Source organism: Barbus barbus (genome assembly GCF_936440315.1).
Source record: "Barbus barbus genome assembly, chromosome: 12".
NCBI lineage: Eukaryota > Metazoa > Chordata > Actinopteri > Cypriniformes > Cyprinidae > Barbus > Barbus barbus.
This window is the reverse complement of record NC_136740.1, coordinates 26555299-26568050: the sequence shown is the minus strand read 5'-3', so window position 1 is coordinate 26568050 and position 12752 is coordinate 26555299. Positions and strand designations below refer to the sequence as shown.

At 35.3% G+C, this 12752-nt stretch overlaps 1 pseudogene across 1 annotated transcript; it reads left to right on the top strand.

Moving 5' to 3' along the window:
* The first annotated feature begins 268 nt into the window (after positions 1 to 268).
* Positions 269 to 7062, top strand: LOC306878393 (nucleoside diphosphate-linked moiety X motif 17-like; annotated as a pseudogene). Its single transcript, XR_013785865.1, has 9 exons — positions 269 to 357; positions 444 to 519; positions 1446 to 1578; positions 1667 to 1850; positions 2149 to 2174; positions 3299 to 3391; positions 4572 to 4670; positions 4766 to 4902; positions 5638 to 7062. The product of XR_013785865.1 is annotated as a nucleoside diphosphate-linked moiety X motif 17-like (transcript).
* Positions 7063 to 12752: the final 5690 nt, after the last annotated feature.

The following is a 12752-nucleotide window of genomic DNA, read 5'->3' as shown; positions in this document are numbered from 1 at the left end:
AAAATCGAATTGTATTTTTATAGGATTGCATTGAAAATGTAATAATTTTGAAATCAGTTTTATATTTGAATTATAAAAACTAGGTTATATAAGAAGACTTTTATTTTAAAACATCAGAAGCTCATGTATATGCATTACTTCACACCAGTATGTTTTCCTGATTTGCGGAAAGGTTTGTAGTTAATATTCAGAAGATGAGCCATACAGGAGCGTAAATGGACTTTTATTTTGAAACATCCGGAGGGTTGGATGGTGTTTGTTATGGTCAGGGTTCAGAGTCTGGACAGCATGAGTGTATTTCTGCTGTCAACACCCCGACGATTTCCTGGATAGTTAAGTGGTTCGCCCTGACTAAATGTAATTCAGTATGAATATTTGGTTTTACAGTGTAATATATGAAATAACGCGGGAAAATGATCATATTCTATGATGGTGTCACACAGTATGGAGAAAGTCCGAAAGATTCTAGTTCATCTGTTCAGAGAAAACACCGCTCCACAGCGCGCACGATTCGTGCAGGTCAGCTGAGCTAAAATATCTAACAATGTGTATAAAAATTAATATATATAAAATGCATATTTAAATAATAATCTCATTTTATTTATAAATAAATTATAATGATAAAATGCTGTAGTAAATACAACCATATTTAATGTTTTAAAGAAACAATTATATATACTACAAATAAATAAATAAGCTATACACACACACTATATTATTCTACTGTACTACAGAAATGTATATAGTATGTAGGCCTGTATAGTGATCACACACACAGTGTTGGCCAAAGTTATTAGAACACTAGTATTTTTACCAGCTAAAAAATTGAGTGAGGCATTTGTGTCCAAACATTAATTTTGCCATTAATTGTAATAATGCAGTGAGATTGTTGAGTCTGACTACAGCCAGTGCTCCACACAGAGATCTGATCATCATCATCATCATCATCCAGTCTGAAGATACAGAACAAACTGAGACAGACTCAATCCAGAAGAACTGTGGCAACGTCTCCAAGATGCTTCAAGAAACCTACCTAAAAGTTTTAGGCAAAATACTTTAAAATGAGAATGCTGTCAGAAATAGATTTTCTTTATCAATTAACTTCTGTTAACTAAATTAAATATATTTTTGGTGTGACCATTCATTGCAGCTTCTGCCCTCGGTGCACTTGCACAGTTTCTCAGGAGCTTTGCAGGTAGGTTTTTTGGAGACGTTGCCACAGTTATTCTGGATTTAGTCTGTTTCAGTTTGTTCTGTTTATTATATTACAGTATAATATAATTGGTATTTTATTATATTATACTGTTGTATAGTTTATATATAGATGATTTATTTAATTTGATTTAAAATAATGATATTAATCATGATCTGTTTTATGATAAATCCTATATCAAAGCAATAATAATCTCTTGTGTATAAACATATGCACGTGTCATTTTTTCCAGAGCATAACTGGACACTTTGTCGGAAGTGTTGAGGATCAGGCAACTGTGAGATGTTCTTTGGAGAACATAATATGTATAATAACATGGATTTATTTTATGTGACAGGCTGTGTGATGGAGGACTTCCTCTGAAGGTGAGAGCACATTGAAGTTGTTTTACAGCCATTTGTGTTTAATCCAGGAGTTTTTCATTTGTGGATCAAACTCATTGTCTAACCCTAGAGGGCGTCATTTTGCCCCATCAAATACCTGTCTCACTCAGAGGCAGACTCCCTGCCCCCAGATACCCTCAACCGTGGGGTAGACGTGGGCGTGGCTGTGCTGCTGCAGTCAGCCAATCAGAGACTGTTACTAACGCGTCGTGCCTCCAGCCTCCGGATCTTCCCCAATGTTTGGGTTCCGCCCGGTGAGTGTCATTCCACACTGACCCAAATGATTCCTCAGATCCACACGCACATATGTGTGTTCATGCTTATGCTTTACAGATGGATGAGGTCATTTGGGTCAGTTTTGTCTGGTTCTGAGGACCACAATTTTAAATGTTTATGTTAAATGGTTTCTTAATCTGTTCAATCACAAATTTTTACTTTCCATCAAAGCCTGTGATGTTATCGGCTGAAGTTAAACAGCCACAGAAATGTGGCCTGCATGTGTGTAAGAATCCTGTGGTGTTCAGGACTAATGGATATCATTTGTTTGTTCAGGTGGCCATGTGGAGCTGGATGAAAAGGTACATGCTGCACTACATAAACAGTGCGCTGTCAATCAGCCAATTCATCAGTCAGTCATTAACAGATATTGTCAAGTTATTTTAAATTAAATTGAGAGAATTAGTTTGTGACTGATTCTTTTTTTTATAATTAATATACAATGGGGTCCAATCTCTGAGACTACTTGATAAATGTTTTGTGTTTAATGTATTATCTTTTGCATTCATATATATATATACTTTACTTACTTACTTACTTTTAGTCATTTAGCAGACGCTTTTATCCAAAGCGACTTACAAATAAGAAAAAGTAACTAAAACTAAAAGTTAACACTCTGTAAATAATCTATACACACCCATTTAAGAAAATACAGAAATTAAATAAAATTGACAAATGCATACAACAACATTTCAATAGTAAACATAAAAAGGGAAAAAATAAATAAAATAAAAATAAAAAGCGATACATATATCCTTTCATTCATATATCCTACATATATATATATATATATATATATTTTTTTTTTTTTTTTTTTTTTACTTTTAAGGCTCTTATGTTCATCTAGGCTCCATTTATTGGATTAAAAATACTGTAAAATACAGTATTATTACAAATTTAATAGAACTGTTTTCTGTTTTAATAAATTAAAAAATGTAATTTATTCCTGTGGTGCAAAGCTGAATTTTCAGCAGCGTACTCCAGTCTATGATGTCATGATCCTTCAGAAATCACTTTAATATGCTGATTTGCTGCTCAAGAAACATTTCTTTTTATAATCGATCTTGAAAACAATTGTGCTGTTTAATATTTTGTGTGGAAACTGATACATTTTCAGGATTCTTTGTTAAATAAATAGTTCAAAAGTACAGCATTGATAAGAAATAGAAATGTTTTGTTACATTAGAAATGTAAACTATGTTACATTAAACTAAATGTAAGTATTACTGTAATTTTCTTCAAAAACCATTACTTGCCCCCAAACCATGGGTAGTGTACATAATCAGTTTTATTTATTTATTTTATTTTTTTCTAAGTAATTCTTTGTAATAAAATTAGCATATTAAACAAGGAAAAGAATATTCTGAATCAGTTAAAGAAAGAACGGTACCATGTTTCATTGATTTCTGTGTGTGTCTAAAACTAGCTGTTGGATGCAGGACTCAGGGAGCTGAAGGAAGAGACCGGTCTGAAACTGAGCCCTGATGAGCTCTCCTCTCAGCTGCTCGGCCTGTGGGAGGTGTGTGTTTATAGCACTCTGTTTTTGTGAGACCTGCAGCCAAAGTTCAGAGGGGCCACTGACTGCACGCTGAATTTGACAGATTACCGTTATTGACCGTATTTATATAACCTGGAACAGTTGGGCGCTGCACACATCTGTTGTCCATCTCAGTCTTTTAATCATTGACACTAAACTGTTGGCTCAAGATGTGAATCTAATCAAGCTAATCCAGAAGGTTTACTTTAATTTTCGTGAAACAAACATATATCAGACAGTAACGGAATAGTTTGTCCATTGATGTTGTCAAGTCCTCATCGCTATGTTGTTCCATCTCTGTATTATTTACATTTTTTCCATGAATACAAAAGTTTTAGGCAGAATATCCAGACTACTCTTTTCCATACCTGGAAAGTGAATGAAAAATGACATTAAAAGGACCATACATTTTTTTATAGAAGTTGGATACATGACTTTACAAGTCAAGTACAAGTCTTTTGAAGCCACACAAAGTGAAACAATAAATAATCTTCACCTCTGCCGTAACTCTCAAATGCCATCAGTTATGGTTGCATATAATCAAACTTTTTGGCAGTAAAAATCACCATTTGCTGTATTGAAAAGATAAGTTTGGACATTTTTCCAAACATCTCATTTTGAGTTTAACGGAAGAAATAAAATATTACAAAGTTGGAATGATGTGAGGATGAGTAAATGACACAAAAAAAGCACAATCCTGTTTGGGGTGGGATGTTTTAGAAAGAAGACTCTTATGCTCAACAAGGCTGCATTTATTTGATCACAAATACAGTAAAAACTGTAATATTGTTAAATATTATTTTGATTTAAAGTAACTGCTTTCTATTTTAATATTTTTTAAAATGCAATTTATTCCTGTGATGGTAAAGCTGAATTTTCAGCATCATTACTCCAGTCTTCAGTGTCTCTTGAGCCTTCAGATGTCGTTCTAATATGCTGATTTGCTGCTCAAGAAACATTACTTATTATAATCAATGTTGAAAACAGTGGTGTTACTTAATACGTTTGTGGAAACAAATAAATTTTTGCAACATTAGAAATTGTAACATTATGAATATCCTTTTTCAATGTCAATTTTGATGCATTCAAAAAATTTTAACTTTGAACTCTTTGAACGGTATTGGATTTAATTTTATGTATTATACTTGTATTCTCTGTCCAGTCAGTGTATCCGCCCATGTTATCCAGGGGACTGCCTAAGAGACATCACATTGTGACATACATACTTCTGAAGAGCTCTCAATCACACCTGCAGCTACAGGTACAACTTTAGGTCATCCACACATAAAAATGGCAAAAACAGGCTGCTGAGTTGAGGTCAATGTGTGCCATAAGATCTCTGTCCTCTTTTCTCAGGCTTGTTTGCACCCTGATCCTGCTGAAGTCAGCGCGTGTGTGTGGGTCGATGCAGGTCTAGTGAAAGTTGTAGTATCTGCAGTAGACGGTGAGAATGATTCTTTTCAAATACCAACTGACCTGCCACAGACCATCAGGTATGGAGAACATCATTAATCTCTATTAAAGGATTAGTTGACCCAAAAAATGAAAATTAGCTGGAAATGTACTCAACCTCAGGCCATATAAGATGTAAATGAGTTTGTTTCTTCATCAGAACAGATTTGGAAAAATGTTGCATTACGTCACTTGCTCACTGCAGTGAATGGGTGCCGTCGTCAGAATGAGAGTCCAAACAGCTGATGAAAACATCACAATAATCCACAAATAATAATTAATGTTTTGTAAAGTAAAAGTCCATAATCCATAAAATTGGTTCCTCCAATGAAAAAGTCTATCCCTTTTTGTCACATCAAAATCAACAACATATTTGATTACGAACTGTTTTGTTTATAAACAGTGCTTGATCTGTGCATATTTCTGTCATGATTCAGATGAAAACATTATGGAGTTAAAAACGTCTTAATTATTTGTGTGTTTCTTACAGTCATACAGCTTTTTGATTTAGAAGACATTAAATCGTGTGGATTATTGTGATGTTTTTATCAGCTGTTTGGGCTCATATTCTGACGGCACCCATTCACTGCAGAGGATCCATTAGTGAGCAAGTGATGTAATGCTAAATTTCTCCAAATCTGTTCTGATGAAGAAACAAACTCATCAACATCTGGGATGGACTGAGTAAATCTTAAACAGATTTTTATTTTTGGATAAACTATTCCTTAGTATTAATTATATAGTGTTGAGTGTCTGTTTTTTCTATGTGTCGTCAGTGTGACAGAGGTGTCTCCACACGGTGAGCTAATCGAGACCTCGCTGCCTGTTTCTGTGCTCTGTAACCGGGCCCCGGATCATGGCGAGGACATTGAACGAGTCAGCACTGGAACCAAATTTGCCTTAGAACTGTGGTTGAAAACACTGGAGCCTCATTCTGAGATGGGCTGATGACTGCCTGCTTCTGTTTATGTATGTTACCATTCAACCAGTGCCTTGAGGAAGACAGCACCACCTGCTGGACTGGAGCTATTTCAACATTCAAATCAAAATTTGTGCTGCATATGGCCTTAGAAAAAGAGTTGATGAGAATGTTTATCCAACATTTTATTATTAATACTTCTTTCCTCTGCAAAAGCTAGCAAATTAAAGTTAATCAACTTTGTAACATTAAATCTAATGCAGTACAGTGATTAACCTTTATAATTTTACCTTACATTTTTCTTCCACACACAGCTGCAAAAGCTTTGTTTTTAAAGGAAAACCATTTATTTTTCTGTTCACATGACCAGCAGAGCATTCACTGTGTTTCAGTAACCTCCCAAATGATCAGACACTTCCATATGCAGAATAAATTAATCATGACAAATACTACACTTATTAATTGGATATTTCCTGAACAGTTTGTGTGTGTGAATTCAGGGTCAGTTTACACAGCAGAGACGGAAATATGGGAAAAATGAAATTTCATCACAGATTACATTTGACCGCTGAGATAATCTGCAGAATTTCACTTGCTTCACCCTTCCTCTGACACATTTATGCTCTTGTACAAATACTCCGTATCTTGATTTCTCAATCAAGTTAATGCCTGGCACAGTTTTATCTTCTTTGCTTTTAAAAAGAATTTGACCCGAATTGACACAGAGTCGTCTAGTTCTGTTCGGTTTATTCCATACTAACTTTGTCACCCAATGCACAAACTAGCTAAAACTGCTTTTGATCTGTGGTAGAACTAGGCAATGTCACCAAAAATGTTAGGGTTTATTCCCAATGAAACAGTATTTTCCATTAAAATTAAGATTGTTTTGTCCAAAAAAACCTAGTCAGCCCACAGCCATTTTCAGAAAATCTTTTTAATTTCACTAAATCACTGTTACAGTTTTTTTTCAGTTGCTTTGGTGCATTTCTCAGAACAGAAATGAAATTTTCAAAACTACTTGTTCAAACCTCCACATCATCTAGTCAATTGTGCACATCATAAAAGCAGTTTCTCATTCTTTTGAACAAGTTGCGATAGCTTTGGTACATTCATGCAACTGATTATGTACATTTGTCTGCTGTTTCCTACATTATCAGATGCTATTGTAATGTTGCTCAAAATGTATTATATAGTTCTCTGTGCTATTGTCCTACGCCTCAAAACATCTAGTCATTAGTTCATCGTATAAGTCATTAAATGCAAAATGGTTGATCTAGTTGTCATAAACTGTCAAGCATATTTTCTGCACATCTCTATTAGACTTTTTGTAAATTTGTCATGAATTGTGCAAGTGAATCTTGACTCTCAATAATGAAGAGAATATAGATCAACCAATTATAAACCAATTCTCTGAAATAGCTTAAAGGTGCATTTCATGACCCTTCAATTGGAAAGCATATATAGACAGAGGACAACACAAAAGTTACAAATTCTGATGATGGATGAACATCCAGAAAACAATCAGGGACAACAGCCGAGAGGAAGAAGAGGAGTAAGGATGCATGGAAGTGTACAGAGGCAAAACAGAGGAAGCCAAGGACAGAGGTGCATATCAGATGAAATAATGTTGTCAATCATGGCCTTACAATGGCTGAAGGGTGCAGCTAAAAATTGGGAGATTGACCATAACCTCAATAATTCAAATATTTTGAAACAGTCTTTTTCAATCATATCCCACATACATTTATGTGTAAATTTGTACTTTTGAAAGGAAATATGGCATACATAAGAAGTAATTTTTTTCACCATTAGTCATGGTGAAAAATCAATCAATCAGTGTAATGGCATGTAAAATAATTTCCCTGTCCATTCAACATCCTGCAGTACAGTGCCGGATGTATGACAGTTTTTCGTCCCACAAGGGTTTCCTCAGGCCTCGTTCTTCACAAATGGAAGGAGGGACAATGTTGGGCGTCAGAAAACCTGAATAATTGAGTTAAAGTGTAAGTTTGAGCTGGGTTGTTTACAGAAGTGTGTCATGTTCACCACTGCATATGTGTTTTTTACTATACCTGTGTCCTTCATTGGTTCACCACGTACATTCCTGTCCTGTTTTTCGGAGGTTTTTCTCTGACATCCTGTTAAAACAAGAGTCATTGTTAGATGACAATGAAGGGCATGTATAAACTATAACATCAGCATTAGAAATAATTTTTTATGTCAAAAGTAATTATGTTAAGTACTCTTTTTTTAAATTAACTTTAACTTAAAATGATTAGGATTATTTATTCTTATTATTATATATTAAATTATTATTATAATTTTTTTATTATTTATTTGATCTTGTATGTTTTGATAATTTTATTTAAATGTTTGATATTCCTTCATATATTTACTTTAGATTTTGTGTATTTTTATTTACTTAGTTTTTTTTATTAATATCGTGATTTTTTTTCTGTTATTATACCTCTTTTTTATTTTTTATTTACTTAATTTTAATTACTGTAAAATATATAGCACACACACACACACATATATATATATATATATATATATATATATATATATATACATATACAGTCATTTCCAAAAATATCGGCACCCTTGGTAAATTGGAAAATTTATCTGTATTGTTAATCCTTTTGATCTTTTATTTAAAAATTCACAAAAATCGAACCTTTCATTGGATAATAAGAATTTAAAATGGGGGGAAATATCATTATGAAATAAATGCTTTTCTCAAATACACGTTGGACACAATTATTGGCACCCCTAGAAATTCTTATGAGTAAAATATCTCTGAAGTATATTCCCATTCATATTCACAATTTTGAGCACTCCAGGGTGATTATATACATGAAATTATCCAGCCATGGCTTCCTGTTTCACAGAAATATAAATAGGAGGGAAAACAAAGCCCAAATTCCCTTAATCATCCATCACAATGAGAAAACCCAAAGAATATATTTCTGATGCGCAGCAAAAGATAATTGAGCTTCACAAATTAGTGAAGTGGCTTTAAGAAAAGAGCTAGAGCAGTGAAAATTCCCATTTCCACCATCAGAGCAATAATTAAGAATTTCCAATCAACATAAAATGTTACGAAACTGCCTGGAAGAGTACGTGTGTCTATTTCGTCCTAATGCACGGTGAGAAGGAGAGTTTGTGTGGCTAAAGACTCTCCAAGGACCACAGCTGGAGAATTGCAGAAAATAGTTGAGTCTCGGGGTCAGAAAACCTTTAAAAAAATTCTCAAACAGCACCTACATCACCACATGTTGTTTGGGAGGGTTTCAAGAAAAATTCTCCTAGCTCATCCAAAAACAATCTCCAGCATATTCAGTTATCAGACACGACTGGAACTTCAAATGGGACTGCCTTCTATGGTCAGATGAAACTAAAAAATTGCTTTTTAGCAGCAAACACTCAAGATGGGTTTGGTGAACACATGGATAAAAAGTACCCCATGTGTACAATGAAATATACTGCTGTATTTTTGATGTTGTGGGCCTATATTTCTGCTGGAGGACCTGGACATCTTGTTTAGACTCATGGCATCATGGATTCTATCAAATACCAACAGATTAAAAATCTATAATTGACTGACTCTGTTAGAAATCTTATAATGGGCCATGTTTGGATCTTCCAATCGTACAATAATCCAAACACAAACCTCAAAAACAACACAAAAATGGGTCACTGAGCACAAAACCAAGCTTCTGCTTTGACCATTCCAGTCCTCTGACCTGAACCCTGTAGAAAATGAGTGAGGTGAACAGAAGAGAAGAAGCACAGTCATGGAGTTGTGAATCTAAAGGGTCTGGAGGGATTCTGGATGAAGGAATGGTCTCTGATCTCTTGTCAGATGTTCTCTAACCTCATCAGGCATTATAGGAGAAGATTTAGAGCTGTTAAACTGGCAAATGGAGGTTTCAAAAAGTATTGAATAAAAGGGTGCCGTTAATTGTGGCCAATGTGTATTAGAGAAATAAATTTATTTCATAATGATATTTCCCCCCCCCATTTTAAATTCTTATTAACCAATGAAAGGTTAGATTTTTGCGATTTAAAAAAAATAAAAGATCAGAAGGATTAACAATGCAGATTGATTTTCACAGCCTTCTTTGATCATATTTACCAAAACTGCCGATATTTTTGGCCATGATTGTATGTATATATATGTATATATATATATATGGTGAATTACAGCTCTGTTTCTTCCTTTGTGTGTGTGTGTGTGTGTGTGTGTTTGTGTGTCTGAGGCCATATGGGTTGGGCTGTTTTGGGTGATTTAGGTAATTTTGTTTATATCATCACTGAGAATCATCCAGCTTGTTATTAATATAAATGCCAGTGCCCTAACAAATGCCTCCGTTCAGTTAATCACTCTCTGCTCTGATCAGCTGTCCACCAAAACCTGCTGCTCAGATGCATTCAGCCCTGGAGGCCTGAATGAGGGTTGGATTCAGAGCTTAAGTCTTTCTCTCCTGGCTCCCGTTATTGTTCGAATGTAGGCAGGGTATTGTGAGCGGTGACACCGGGGCTACTGGACGATGGAGGAGGCGCAGATGGAGGCCTCACAGTCTCTGAACGAGAGTCGAGTTTCCCACGCTTCAGGTTTCTTAGTCAGAGCCGCACAAAGAGGGGCCTGTGTTGGCGGCGGGGACGCTGGAACGCCAGGTAACAGTAGCCAATTTTCCCTAGTTCTGATCTGTGATTGTGGGGTCAGTGTTTTACATGGACAGAGATGCTGATGGAGAAGCCTTCTGAAAACCCCTCTGTTTCCCTCCACAATAAAGCTGCAATTCTATTTAAGTCTCTGGCATGTTGTATTGTTGCAAAAGGTTTAAAATGCTGCATGCATTTCAACAAATTATGCCATTAGTTTACAGGTTTCTTGATGCTTTCTAATCATAAGGCTGCATTCACACAGTCAGCGTTTTTACTACCTGCCTTTACTAACAGGTGTGACTCTCAAATTGTCCCGTTCATCCAGCAGCAAGCAAGAGCTGATCCATGTCTGTACCAGCAGGTAACCAGCTAATCCCTTCTTTAACTTGAGAGTAAATCCTGTAACTGATAACTATTGTAAATATCAATGTGTTTTGAGTCTTACATTTTTACTGCTACTTTCATACTCCATCAAAAAAAAAAAAAAAAATGCTGTTTCTGTTCTGTATTGTTTGGTTCTGTATTCTTTATGTACTATTACTGTATACACTCAGAAAAAAGGCACAAAAGCTGTCATAATACACTTTTATACCTATTTTACACCTAGTTTCTAAGATTACACTAAGATTCTAATTCACCAGGTTGTGAATTAGAATCTTAAAAGCACATATTATTACCCTAAAATGTTCATATTAGTACCTAAACAATACATATTAGTACCTTTTGAAATGGTACCACCCCCAGTGAGAGCTTTTGTACCTTTTTTTCTGAGATTTTACTGAGCATTATAATGTTTTAATGTTAATCAGAATAATTTTTATATTTTCGGGTTTCATTTTAGTTTCAGTAATTTTGTTCAGTTAGTTTTTGTTTATAAAGACTATATATATATATATATATATATATATTAAGCAAATAATAAGCATCAAAACACAAGTTTGTCAATTCATAAAGTATAGCACATTCGCTTTCAAAATTTGGTTATAAGTCTTGAAAATTTAAGGGAGTTACTTTTGTTATAGAATCTAGTTTCACTCTCTTTCATTACCAAACTGTATAGGAACAAAATACAAGCTAAGTTGCATCAGAATGAGTTATGAAAAGTATTGCACCGCTTGTTTGCCGTTGGATGTATCAAATGTGCTTTGTGTTGAATACATAGGGATGTCTGGATTGAAGTACATGGGAGGATTCATCTCTTCAACTTCATTCACGAAAACTCTTCGTTTCGGACAACAGCACCAGATCACCACCTGAGAGGAGGAACACCGTTGTCCTTTAACAGTAAACTGTTAGCACTGACAAAAACACCTCCAAAATGTTCCAACTTGGCTTTGAAGTATTTTGCCATGAATATCATTCTTTATATAAATATGGTAATCATTTAGTAGCGTTGTATAGATACGGTGGCCCAGTAGTGCACCACACAACAAAATCGCCACAACACAACCCATACGACTAATTTTGTTGTCTTGGGCTAATTTGTTAGTGTTGCAGTGTTGCAGCTAGTTGTGTTGCACCTTGTTTCCGTTGTGTTGTGCAAGTTTTGTTGTGTTGTGCCTTGTTTCCGTTGTGCTGTGACTTGTTTCCGTTGTGTTGTGCAAGTTTTGTTGTGTTGTGCCTTGTTTCCGTTGTGCTGTGACTTGTTTCCGTTGTGTTGTGCTAATTTCATTGTGCTGTGACTTGTTTCCGTTGTGCTGTGACTTGTTTCCGTTGTGTTGTGCTAATTTCATTGTGTTGTGGCTTGTTTCCGTTGTGCTGTGACTTGTTTCCATTGTGTTGTGCTAATTTTGTTGTGTTGTGGCTTGTTTCCATTGTGTTGTGCTAATTTTGTTGTGTTGTGGCTTGTTTCCGTTGTGTTGTGCTAATTTTGTTGTGTTGTGGCTTGTTTCCGTTGTGTTGTGCTAATTTCGTTGTGTTGTGGCTTGTTTCCGTTGTGCTGTGACTTGTTTCCGTTGTGTTGTGCTAATTTTGTTGTGTTGTGGCTTGTTTCCGTTGTGTTGTGCTAATTTCGTTGTGTTGTGGCTTGTTTCCGTTGTGCTGTGACTTGTTTCCGTTGTGTTGTGCTAATTTCGTTGTGTTGTGGCTTGTTTCCGTTGCGTTGTGCTAATTTCGTTGTGTTGTGCTAACTTTGTTGTGCTGCGGCTTGTTTCCGTTGCGTTGTGCTAATTTCGTTGTGTTGTGCTAATTTTGTTGTGTTGCGGCTTGTTTCCGTTGCATTGTGCTAATTTCGTTGTGCTAATTTTGTTGTGTTGTGGCTTGTTTCCATTGTGTTGCAGGTTGTTTCCGTTGCGTTGTGCT